This window comes from Danio rerio, chromosome 12 (assembly GCF_049306965.1).
Source record: "Danio rerio strain Tuebingen ecotype United States chromosome 12, GRCz12tu, whole genome shotgun sequence".
Classification (NCBI taxonomy): domain Eukaryota; kingdom Metazoa; phylum Chordata; class Actinopteri; order Cypriniformes; family Danionidae; genus Danio; species Danio rerio.
In genome coordinates, this window is record NC_133187.1 from 47120996 (window position 1) to 47135000 (window position 14005).

The following is a 14005-nucleotide window of genomic DNA, read 5'->3' on the forward strand; positions in this document are numbered from 1 at the left end:
ATTAATTAAATTAAGGAGAAAGTTCAAAAATAAAACCAACTTTACCTCAGTGGCAGCATGAGCTGTTTTATTTCTTACTCCTTACATTGTTGAATTTCTTTCTTCTGTTCAACACTAAAGAAGATATTTCGAAGAAAGCTGAAAATCGGTGTAATAAACAATATAAAGACTGTGTCACTGTTCAGAAAATGAATGAATGTGCGAATATAAAACCAACTTCACCTCAATGAACACTACAGAGGATCATTTATTATTTAAGTCAATGGTTACAGGTTTTCAGCTTTCTTCAAAAGATCTTCTTTAGTGTTGAACAGAAGAAAGGAACTCAGACACTTAAAAATGAGTGTATGATTTTTGGGTGAACTATATCCATTTAAAACATTTGGACTGCCTGCTTGGACAAACAGCAGCTTTTGAGCATATAGAAAGTGATAGTTGTTTCTTCAAGATACTGTTTGGACCTTATTTGACCCCTTAAACTCTACTGGTGTGGCAGATTTGACCTGCAGCTTAACATAAAGCAATGTATGATGTTGTCATATGCAGAGAACTTGGTTTTGAGTGTCAGCTTGTGATTCAGATACGGCGTCTGTTGCTCTCACAGCAGCACAGCTGATGAACTGTTGCACATTTTATATGAAGAAGATGATCTGATGTTTCTCAGAACAGCTTCTTCAGGGGATTTTTGTGCTTTTATTAATAGAGGCGGCAACAGAACATCTGTGTTTTGCTTGGGGTTGTTTTGTTGTGATCATTATGACAGCACTGCATATATTGTGGGTGAGTGTCACAGCAGACCTGCTCAAGTCGTGTGTAAAGCAACATTTTGTGTTTCATTTAAACTGGGATAGTCCAAGATAATGAGTTTTTGGGAGCATGTTTTTTTTTTTTTTGAATTTCACATAAATGTAATAATCCAAATTCTTATTTCAAAAAATCTAAAATAATATTTTGATTTTGATACCAATTTTTTTTAATACTCCGGGGGTTATGTATTAATTTAATTAATATTGTTTTCATTACTGTTATTATTGCATTATACTGTATACATGTTTGTTTGTTTGTTTATTTAGTTATTTATTCATTCATTTATATATATATATATATATATATATATATATATATATATATATATATATATATATATATATATAAAATAAGTTTTAATATTTTTAAATTTTTTTATATTTTAACTATATATTATATATATTAAATAAGTGAAAATATATATATATATACATACACACACACACACACACACACACACATATATATATATATATATATATATATATATATATATATATATATATATATATATATATATATATATATATATGTATGTATATGTATGTATATGTATGTATATATATATATATATATATATATATATATATATATAATTATTTTTTTCACTTATTTAATATATAATATTAAAATATAAAAAAAAGTTAAATATTAAAACTTAATTAATATATAATATAAATTATATATATATTATATATTATTATATATAATATAATTATTTTTTTCACTTATTTAATTGGATTTAAAATAGCATAAAAATATGCATTTTTATGATAATTTTTGAACACATTTCTCCTATAAATTCTCATTATAGTAAGGCCAAAACTACTACTAAATAATAGTGTATAATATGCATTCCATTACTGTAATCCTATATATAAATATTATATACATGGTAATATTTGTTGTACAACCTTTGTTGTTGCTGCAAGTTATTTTCTTTCAGCATTTTGGGTGTAATATAGGCATGAACAATAACACGGCTAACAATGATAATCATTGAAAATAATGACATAAAAATATCCAAGTGTGTTATAGCAGAGATTATTTTTGGGGATAAATAGTGTAATGAAAAAAATCATCAGGCAAAACAATGTTTATTTCTCAAAACTGTTGCATAATCTAAGCTTTCGTGATGTCCTCCTTCAGTTAATTGCTGGAGTTTAATCCTCTCTCTCTTTCTCTCTCTCTCTCTCTCTCTCTCTCTCTCTCTTTCTCTGTGCGCATGCGCTGGTTGAGTGGACTGAGTGTGTGGGCGAGAGCGTGTGGCTGCCGTATGAGGTACGAGTGGTCTATACTTCTCTATCTTTACCTGCTGCTTTCCTTTTTTTGTTAGCGTTAATTATAGTTTGTTTTGTTTCTTTACATTGTTAGTAAGTATTATTTTATGTTTTTGGATTAGAGAAGTGAGTGTTGGTTTGAGCCGGGGAGTCCCTGCTCTCACCTGTTGAGAGTATGGCTGCCCCAGGTAGTGGAAGTTTTAATGAGTTGACAAGACGTCACGGAGTGAAAATAGACTCAACTGCTAGTATTGAAGAATGTGGTTTAGCAGTGGGGGAAGAAGTCGGGCATGATAATATTTTATCAGCTTCCCGAATGAATGGCGCTGTTGTTGTTTTTGTGAAAACTGTTGATCTAGCTAATTTGTTAGTTCAAAATGGAATAGTGATTAACGGTATTTTTACACCGGTGCTTCCTTTGTCTACACCCTCAAAAAAAGTAACGTTGTCGAATGTGCCACCTTTTATCCCTAACGAAGTGTTGACAAACTTACTTAAGCGTTATGGGAAAATAGTTTCACCTATTAAAATGATCCCGATCGGAACTAAATCGCCGCTCCTAAAACATGTTGTGTCATTTAGACGGTACGTGTACATGGTTTTGCAAGAACATCTTGATGAACTTGACTTGTCCCTAAATTTCCGACATGAGGACTTTAATTATGTTATTTTCGCCACAACAAATAACGTTAAGTGTTTTAACTGTGGCGGTTACGGGCATTTAATTCGCGGATGTCCCAATAAGGTGGACAATAAATCAAATGAGGCAACTTTACCGGTTGCGACTGATGAGAGTGACGCGCGTCAGGAAAATCAGACCGCTGCGGCGCAGGTTGTAGAAGAGGAAGCACCTGGACCAAGCTCAGGTCAGACAGCTGCTGTTTTGACTGAGCCTGGGAATATTGAAGAAGGGGAATCAGTGGACAGAGCTGTGGACGAAGAAGATATGATTGTCACGGGTGATGAAATGAATGAAGTTGAGAACGTTTCAACCGCTGCGGAAGCTGTGGTGAGTGAATTGTTTGATCAGCGGGAAGGTGCGATAGCAGAGTTGGATGACAATTTATTTAAAACACCTCAGAAACGTAGGCGGGAACAGTGTCCCTTAAATGAGCGAGCAAAGAGAGGTGCTGGTGATGAACCGGGTCAAACAGACACGGAAAGCGAAAGTGATTTCTCTGAATGTAGCGTCAGTTTCAGTTTACCATTGAGCGGCTATTCTAGCAAGAACTATACTGCACACGAAATTAAAACTTTTCTTAAAGACACCAAGAATGCGAGAAATATTCGTATTGAACAGTATTTTCCTGACGTGAGACAATTCATTGACAAAGTGAGGATTTATAGAAACGAAGGATGCTTCAATAAGCAGGAAGTATTTCGTCTAAGGAAATTTATTGGCAAGATAAACGAAGAGATGGAGTCCAGTGCTAGTAATGAGAACTAGTCGGCACCTTTATGCAGTATTTTGTTTGTGGAACTTGCTTTGCTTTTGGCTTTTCTTAGCTATGGGGGAATTAAACATCGCTTCCTTAAATATAAATGGAGCTAGGGAGGGAAAAAAGCGTTTTTATCTTTTTGAAATGATTAAGGAGAAAAAAATTGATGTCTTATTTGTTCAAGAAACCCACAGTGATGCCCTGAATGCTTGTGATTGGGCCAGAGAATATAATGGACTACCTATACTAAGTCATTTAAGCTCTGTTAGTGGTGGTGTTGCTGTTTTATTTTCTAAGAATTTTATTCCGTGCTCTTATCAAGTGGAAGAAATTATAAATGGTAGATTATTAAAAATAAGAGCTCAATTTGAGAATTCTGTTTTTGTTTTTATTTCTGTATATGTTCCCACCAGAGCCATAGAAAGAATGTGTTTTTTAGAAACTTTAAGTAATGTTTTGGCAAATTGCAATACTGAAGATGTTTTAATTTTAGGAGGGGATTTTAATTGCACTGAGAGTTCTCTAGATAGAAATCATGTAGAACCCCATATGCCATCACAAAGAAGACTTATACAGTTGATACATTTTAATGATATTACTGATATATGGAGGAATTTTAATTCTTATCAAAGACAGTATACTTGGCTACACACTTATGATAATTTATTATCTTTAGCCAGGTTAGACAGATTTTATGGATATAGGCACCAACTTAATTTATTTAAAGAATGTGTTATTTCTCCTGTTGGCTTCTCCGATCATAGCTTAGTAAAATGTTCTGTTACTATGGGCCATTTTAGGCCAAAAAGTGCTTACTGGCATTTAAATACTAATTTACTAAGTGACTGTACATTTCAAGATATTTTCAAGGAGTTTTGGAGTAATTTTAAGTCTACAAAATCAACCTTTTGCTCCATACAACAGTGGTGGGATTTTGCAAAAACACAAGTCAAACAGTTGTGCCAGCAATACACCATTAATGTTACAAAGGACAGGAAAAGTACAATTGAAGTATTAGAGAATGAAATAAAAGCCATGCAAGAAAAAGCAGATGCTTCAGGAGACTTGGGTTTTATAAGGAATTTTAAAGAAAAAAAGAATTCTCTAAACAATTTACTTGACCTGACTGCTCAAGGAGCTCTTGTCAGGTCAAGATTTCAGAATATCGAGTCGATGGATGCACCATCCAAATTTTTCTTTAATCTAGAAAGAAAGAATGGGCAAAAAAGATGTATATATAACCTGCTCTCTGAGACCGGAATTTTGCTGTCAGAATCTTCTGAAATAAGAAAAAGGGCAGTTAATTTTTATCAAGACCTTTATAAGAGTGAGATCATTTCTGATGAATCAGATACAAGTGATTTTTTTAACAATTTACCCCAAGTTCCTCAAGATTTTAATGTTGAGTTAAAGAAGGCTGTCACACTAGAAGAATTACAAAAAGCACTTCAAAGTATGGAATGTAATAAAGTCCCTGGCATTGACGGCTTACCAGCCGAATTTTATAAGACTTTTTGGAAAGAAGTCGGTTTGGACTTATTGCAAGTTATAAATGAAAGTTTGGCATATGGACAATTACCTTTAAGTTGTAGAAGGGCAGTGCTTACTTTATTACCCAAGAAAGGTGATCTTAATGATATTAAAAATTGGAGGCCTGTTAGCCTGTTATGTACTGACTATAAATTACTCTCTAAAGTTTTAGCTAACAGGCTAAGTGATGTCCTTAGCCATATCATTCATCCGGACCAGTCATATTGTGTTCCAGGAAGGCGAATATTTGATAATATCTCTTTTATCAGAGACATTTTAGATATTGGAAAAATTTTTAATTTGAATTTTGGCCTTCTTTCTCTTGATCAAGAAAAAGCTTTCGATCGAGTTGAGCACAAATATTTGTGGAACACTTTAACAGCCTTTGGTTTTAACAATGAGTTTGTATCTATGTTAAAAGCTTTATATAACGATGTGGAAAGTGTCTTGAAATTTAACGGGAATTTATGTGCCCCTTTTAAAGTTTTTAGGGGCATTAGACAAGGATGTGCCTTATCGGGTATGTTGTATACTTTAGCTATAGAGCCTCTGCTAATTAAAATAAGAGCGAAATTAAGTGGGTTATCTCTACCAAGTTGTACAAATTGTTTTAAAGTGTCTGCATATGCTGATGATATTGTTGTTTTAATTAATGGGCAGATTGATGTTACCTTGTTACTGGAATTAATGAATGATTTTAAAAAGATATCTGCCACAAAAATCAATTGGTCAAAAAGCGAAGCCTTATTAGTTGGAAATTGGCACAACGCAGAGCCAAAACTCCCAGAAGGACTAACTTGGACTAAGCAAGGTTTTAAGTATTTGGGAGTGTTTTTGGGAGATGAGCTGATCATGCAGAAAAATTTTGAAGACATTATTGAAAAAGTCAGAGGTCGACTTGAAAGATGGAAATTTTTACTTTCTAAAATTTCCTATAAAGGACGAGTGTTGATCATAAACAATCTAATCGCTTCTGCTCTGTGGCATCGATTAATTTGTGTGGACCCTCCAAGTGACTTATTAATAAAATTGCAGTCACTTTTGATAGACTTTTTTTGGGACAAGATGCATTGGGTACAAAAAGCTATTTTGTACTTACCGAAAGAAGAAGGAGGACATCATTTAATGCATATCCAGAGCAGAGTTGCAGCTTTCAGGATTCAGTTCATTCAAAGACTTCTGACTGGTCCGGTGGACTCTAGTTGGAAAATTGCTGCATGTGCTATTTTGCGAGGGTTTAGAAATTTGGACCTTGAGAAATCTTTATTTTGGACTGACCCACAAAAGATGGACTGGTCTAAATTGCCCATTTTTTATCGAAACATGTTTAAAGTTTGGTCTCTATTTAAAGTACAGAGGCATGGCAATGCATCATCTTTATTTTGGTTGCTCCAAGAACCTTTGATTTTTGGATCTCGAATGGACTTATCGAATGAGGGGATTCTCCCTTCTGTTAACGAGATTCTTCTGAATGCGGGAGTTGTAACTGTTGGACACTTGTTTAAACTGGCTGGCCCTGCTTTTAGGAATGTTGAACCTGTTGCGAATCGTTTGGGTTTAAGGTCCAAACGAATAGTAGCAAAGTTACTTGAAAAGTGGAAATCCTTTTTTACCCCTGAAGAAGCTAACATGTTGGAAAATTATGCTGATGGTCTAATCATTCCAAATTGCAATGATCCTTTTCCTGATTTATATTTATCAACTGATTTTAAGGAGTGTGAAGGTGTTTTTTTGCAAAATAATGTGTTGTTTTTAATGGGAACCAATTCTGAGTTTGGAAAAAATGTTTATAATAGTTGTGTGAAATTGCTAAATAGGAAGTCACTGAATGATAAGGTTGATACTCCATGGCGCTCTGTTCTCCATTTAAAGGAGAATGCTAAACCAGAGTGGAGAGCTCTGTATAAACCCCCCTTACCAAAAAAAGTGGGGGATTTGCAATGGAGAATCTTGCATGGTGCCATAGCTGTGAATGCGTTTGTTTCAATTATAAATCCAGGTAATAGTGATGAATGTCCATTTTGTTCTCAACGTGAAACCCTATATCATGCTTTTATGTTATGTAACAGGCTTAGTTCCTTTTTTCAGGTCTTATCTAACTTGTTTGTTTGTTTTGGCGAGACATTTTCTATGGAAACGTTTATTTGTGGTTATAAGTATACACGTAAACAACGTTTTTTTTGTCAGTTATTAAATTTTCTTTTGGGTCAAGCAAAAATGGCAATTTATGACACTAGAAAAATACAAGTTGAGCAAAACTCAAGTGGCTGTTTAAAAACATTTTTTTTTAACTTGGTGAAATCCAGAATTTTAATTGATTTCCAGTATTACAAAACAATGGGTGATCTTATGTGTTTTGAAAAAATTTGGTGTTACAAAGGAGTTTTATGTCAAATTTGTGATGAAAATTTAGAGTTTATGGTTCATTAGGCTGTTTCTAATTTTTATGTGTAACATTTGATTGTATAACGTCTTTAAAATGTTTATTAAAGGCGTGTTGAAAATTCAAAAAAATTCTCTCTCTCTCTCTCTCTCTCTCTCTCCCTCCCTTTCTCATTCACTCACTCTTGGCATCTCTAAACACATCATCCTCGATAAAGTGCTCTTAATTAACACAGAAAACAGTCAGTGTCTCTGTGCCTCCTGATGCTAAATGCATTTGTGTGCTTGTGCGATGATGATTATGTTATTGTGTGTTCTGCTGAGCTAATTGCATGTAGACGATCATTAATAGTTAAAAGCTCATCCATCACAGACGTGGTAACTGATATGAAACGGGTTTGGTGGACTCAGTCACAGTGATTATATGATGCCAGCGCTAATGAAACAAACCCGCTGCGTGCAGAGCTGGCACATTTGATAAATGAGACGCAGCCACAGAGACCCTCATTAAATCACAACACTTTTACAAAACAGGTGGAGATGAAGAGCATCGTATTATTATCACTCCTAGCAGCATTGGAGTCACTAGAGTTACTGAAAATATTCAAATACAGCCAAAATAAAGCAACAAATAATTAAAGAATTATTATAATCTCATAAACATGGTATCTTTCATTTTTATGTATTGTTGGATTTTTTTTTTGATTAAAAATTCTTTTTGTTAAGTTTTTATTTAAGTATTTTTGTATACTTTTGTATATAGTGTTTATTTAAATTCAATTACAGTAATAAATAAATAATGAATAATAATTATCGATGAATAAATAAAAACTAGAACTAAATAAAAAAATACAAAAATACATAAATAAATTAAATAAATAAATATATAAATAAATATGTTATAATGGCTAATTCTAAAAACATTAGGACAGTTATGCTAATTAAAGTATTAATAAATTTGTATTAATAACTTACTGTAGCATATATCCCAATAATTTCCCAAATGTCCCTCAGCAATTTGTATTATATATGTATTAGGAAAGTATTTGATGTGCTAATTATTTTTAATGATTATTCAAAACATACTTTACGTATTTAAATAAAATAAAATAAAATTAAATAAAATTAAATAAAATTTAATTTAATTTAATTTAATTTAATTTAATTTAATTTAATTTAATTTAATTTAATTTAATTTAATTTAATTTAATTTAATTATTAAAAACAGCACTATTTTTTATAATGCAATAAAAATAACCAGTAATAAAAGAATAATAGTAATAGTTAAAAAAAATTATAATAATTAATAATACCTATGGTCATGAGTTTTGGGTCATGACCGAAAAGACAAGATCTCGGATACAAGCGGCCGAAGTGAGTTTCCCTCTCAGGGTGGCAGGCACACCCTTATAGATGGGTGAGGAGCTCTGATACCTGGGAGGAGCTCGGAGTAGAGCCGCTGCTCCTCCACATTGAGAGAAGTCAGCTGTGGTTGCTCAGGCATCTGTTTTAGATGCCTCCTGGACGCCTACCTAGGGAGGTGTTCCCAGCATGTCCCACCGGGAGGAGGACTCGGGGAAGACCCAGAACAAGCTGTAGGGTTTCTCTGCTGGCCAGGGAATGTCTCAGGATCCCCCCGGAGGAGCTGGACGAAGTGTCTGGGGAGAGGGAAGTCTGGGGTTCTCGCCTAAGACCGGCCTTGGAAAAGCAGACGAAAATGAGATGAGATGAGATAATAACTGTTCGATTTAACTGGTTTATGAAATGTCTTTTGCCGCACTTGATTCCTGGTCTGCTGGTGTCAGTCTATCGCCATTCACAGTAAACTAAAGAGCAACCCCATCCATACGGTGGTGAGCGGTAATGCCCGTAGCATTTGTTTTAAACAAAAAAAAAACTGTCCTTATGTACCCCAAGGCACATATTTCTGTTCGCAGAAATGATAGAAGACTTTAATCTTCTACCCCACCTGCACAATGTGTGATTGAACAAAGCACTCCCTGATAGGACTCATAGTCATTCATAAAAGATTTGTTCAAAATAAACGATCAAAATAAACGATTAAAATAAACGAAAATAAACGATTTCCCTATAAGATAGCTATTAAATATTGTTTCAAGAGTTCACACTTAGACATTCATAAAAGATTTGTTCAAAATAAACGATTGTAAATGCCCTCCGAAATTCAATAGAAACAAATATAAATTTGATAGCACCGACTACTTCAGGAGGAAATATTTAAGCCAGGTTTACTGGAGATATGTGCCCAGGACTACATTTTTGAGAACCAAGAAATATACATTTTCATGCAGGTCTTGTATTCACAAATTTACTAGAGGGTGCCATGTATATTTTTGATAATCCCAAATACTTTACTAGGGAATGTTAAGTGCCATTTCTGTGAAATCCACCAGAGGCTGCTTTGTACTTTGTTTTTTACAATCTCACTTTACTTTAAAATACCCAATAATACTTTATTGGGGCACATTTTCCTATACATGACACTTCTCATAAATCCACCAGAGGCTGCTGTGTTCATTTCTGCGAATATTAACGTCTTGTGCGTGTCTGTGACAGAATCCACTTTGCTTGTCGTTGTGCATAAAATATCAGCTTGATATATACTCACCCTTCCCTAAACCCAACCGATAGTGTTTTCAAAATCAAACTAGAGAGAAAACACAGTACCAGACTACTCCTTTTTCTTTTGAGTTTCATTTTAACTGGTTTATGGAACCAACCTTCACCAGATTTGAACCTTTGTCTGCTGGTGCTAGTCTAACACCATTCACAGTGAGCTACCAAGCAAGCCCATCCATACGTAGGTAAGCGATGAGCAGTAACGCCCCATAGCATTTGTTTTACCCAAAAAGTGCAGCCATTCGGATCCTCAGGGGCACGAAATTCTCAGTTCTCGGAAATGGATCCCTGGGAACATTTTCCTAATGAGCCTGTGTTGAAAAAATATCTTTATTTGTCGATGAGTTTTCTCTGTTAATATTATAAGTGTGAAAAGGATCAAAAGTTGGTGTCATACTGCCCCCTAGTGTTCATTTTAACTGCAGTCAATCTTTTGTTTAAGTATGTTTTTTGTGTTGTCACAAAAATGTATACAATTGCAGATAAAGTGTTTGTTTGATATGGAAATGAGGAGCAGGGAATTTTGTACTGTCTGAATGCACAACAATAAAATGACAATTACAATATTATTGTAAAGGATAAATTTCGCAACAATTCTTCTTGACATGCATTCACTGCATAGACGAGCAAATCTCTGGCATGCTTCCAGAAAGCTCTTGTGTTTCACAGCATGAAAGAAACTCTTTGGATGATCTGTTTCTTTAAGATTGTCATGCACTGCTTTTGGGAAAGAACTGGGGGAAGCAACTCATCTTCCCACAATCCCCCCTGGTGTGAATTGCTGTGCGTCTGTGACAGGAACTGGTTACCTGCCTGCTGTGGTTAAAGGGTAACGAGTGCATTAATCAGAGCAGGTGTCTCATAAGGACTCCTCTGTTTTCACTGTCCAGCATGCGGTCCTGCATTTCAGCCGCTGGAGGCTGAACGTGACTGCAAGTCTTTAATAGTCTGGTTTTATGAGCCGGCGTCTGCTGAGATTGTTGGCTTTATGGGTTTGATCAGTTGTTAAATGCATGAGGGTCACAGGGATGCCATTCAGGAGCATCTGTTATTTTGCTTTATTACGGTCGACAGGAAATCCAGATTTTCATTGACTGATAACTATGTCCAAATATGAACTATAGACGAATTACCGGTTTGAAAACATTCAGGATGCGCACGCAGTGAGGATGCAGAAAAAATACTGGAGCACTAGTGTTGGTGTATTAGAGATAAGTTATATTGATTACATATTATATATATTATTTACATAATGCTTTCAGCGGATTTTAACAGCTTGCCACCCAGTGATAAGCACAGTTATTTGGCAAAATTAACATTAATGTGAGCGGCATTCGTCTGACAGGTCAATTTGCAATAGCACCCTCCCAATGGATATTGGATAAGATGAAATGGCCAAGCAAGAGAAGTTGAAGGCCTTTTGATCATGTGCATTAAATAATAATGTCCCATGATTACCAGATTCCAAACTTTGTAGTGCTAAAAACCGAGGTTCTGCCTTGCCAAAGACAAGGAAAGAAGACGGAGCTATACAAGGCCTGGGTAATCATCAACAAGCAAAACATCTGCATTCTGACAGCGAACTGCATCTGTACGGCAGGGTATGTGAACATTATGGGTGTCACGATCCTCCAAATCCTCAATTCGATTACATTTTCGATTCTAAAGGCATGATTCGATTCGGTTTTCGATTATGAATAATTAATTAATTAATGACCAATTAATTATTTGTAGCCTACCGTTTAAACTACCTGACCTGCATGGTCTTTGTTTTACCCATAAACAAATCATACAGTAAATGGATAAAGGCAAGATACACACATAATTACCACCTGTCAATCACTTTTTCTGCGGGACTCGTGAATAGGCAGTGATCTGTGTCGTTATAATGGCGTCGGTAAAAAAGACGCACAACCAACAGGAACCAGCCAACAGTATCTGAGGTGTTCGCTAAAATGACTAAGTACAAGTGAGTGAAAGATTGAAGCAGTCCTCTGACTGCCTGAACCCGCTGTCTCGAGCCCATGGCTGTGTGTGCGTCTGTGTCTGTGTGTACGTTTTCAGAGGTAGAGAGGAAGGAGGGCTGCTCAGAAATGCTACACGTCACTGTGGATGTCAAATCGTTGTCGTTCTAAAATGCCATTTAAAAACAAACACAGTGTAAACAGGGCCTAAGTGTGTACTTTTCGCGAGCGGATTTGCAACGGGGGCGGGCGGAGGATCGCGATGCCGGTGTTGTCTATCGGACGAACCGTACGTAATACGTACATAGCAGAGCTTGCAAACTGTGTTTTTTTGTTGACAACACGAACGTTGTCAACATAACTCACTGGAAATCCAAAATGCTTACACACCGGCGACTTCATTGAAAGAGGAGAGGGTTCAAGTTCTGTCGACGGGTCTCCTGTATCTGCAGTTCAACAAGCCTGTTTTTTTTTCCCGCTTGCCAAGCCAAGCTGTCGTGACATGGGGGCGTGGCAGAATCAACGATTCTATTTTTTGATTCGATAATCGAAATTGAGCAGAAATTTTGATTGATTTCGATAAAAAATCGAAATCGTGACACCCCTAGTACAGAGTTTGTTGTTGTATTAGAGATAAGTTATATTGATGACATATTATATATATTATTTACATAATGCTTTCAGCATATTATAACAGCTCGTCACCCAGTGATAAGCACAGTTATTTGGCAATATTAACATTAATGTGAGCGGCGTTCGTCTGACAGGTCAATTTGCAATAGCACCCTCCCAATGGATATTGGATAAGATGAAATGGCCAAGCATCCAGCCCCAAATATACAACTATCTCACTGAAACAAGTGATTTTACAAGAGAGAAGTTGAATGCCTTTAGATCATGTGCATTAAATAATAATGTCCCATGATTACCAGATTCCAAACTTTGTAGTGCTAAAAACCGAGGTTCTGCCTTGCCAAAGACAAGGAAAGAAGACGGAGCTATACAAGGCCTGGGTAATCATCAACAAGCAAAACATCTGCATTCTGACAGCGAACTGCACCTGTACGGCAGGGTATGTGAACTTACATGGTTACATTTCATTCTAAGCATTCAGTGTCCGCTGTTTATTCATTCATTCATTTTCTTGTCGGCTTAGTCTCTTTATTAATCCGGGGTCGCCACAGCGGAATGAACCGCCAACTTATCCAGCAAGTTTTTACGCAGCAAATACCCTTCCAGCCGCAACCCATTTCTGGGAAAGTCCGCAGTTCAATTCACCATGTTTAACTGTCTTTGCTGAAATCATTGCTGCAATCAAAAATGAGTGATGTGTATGATTCAGCATAGCGTGAACTTACCTGATATACAATGAGAACTGCAGAGTCCAGCATTTTAAATTAGGTCCTCACTCCATTCAGCTCTTATGATGGCTGTTAGCCAAATACATCTGCGGTTGGGATTAAAAGCAGTGTGATGTACAGTAAAATTTTATTGAATCAGGCATCCTACTGCACAACTTGACAAGTTTGCTATTGTAACTGTTAAGCATGGTTGAACTCGTGTGACATAGGTTGGTAATTCCCCTATAAAATAGCTATTAAATATTGTTTCAAGAGTTCAGACTTGGATATTGCTTAATGCTAATAGCAGGTTTGGCATGCTGTCCCAGGAGAGAACCCTGAGCTCAGAGATAATTGAGCCTAGGGCTCCCGCCTGGTGGAAGCATGAAAGAGGTGTACGTGATCAGGTGGTTCTCGAGAGCTCCCCTTGGTAAAGGAGAAAAGGGGGAGAAGGGGTGGATGAGGGTTTCTTCAGAAAATGAAGATAAGGGAGTGATTTTTGCTAGGCTACTTATTGTGAGTATGGAGTAATCTGATTGGCTAACTAATGATTGTAGATGAGAGTCCAGCAGCAGTGCTCCTCTCGAAATTAAGCTGCGGTCACACTGGGCTTTTCCTCCCAT

General features: G+C 35.9%; 1 protein-coding gene across 4 annotated transcripts in view; it reads left to right on the top strand.

The window, feature by feature from the left end:
- Positions 1-14005, top strand: part of adam12a (ADAM metallopeptidase domain 12a) — a 251967-nt gene that overhangs the window by 1297 nt on the left and 236665 nt on the right. For 2 of the 4 annotated variants that reach the window (XM_073918908.1, XM_073918909.1), the window contains exon 1: positions 2044-2088. The exons of the other annotated variants lie outside the window; for them this stretch is intronic. The gene's annotated coding sequence lies outside the window, so the exon portion shown is untranslated. Of the gene's footprint in view, positions 1-2043; positions 2089-14005 lie in introns of those variants that run through there. 4 annotated transcript variants of the gene reach the window in all.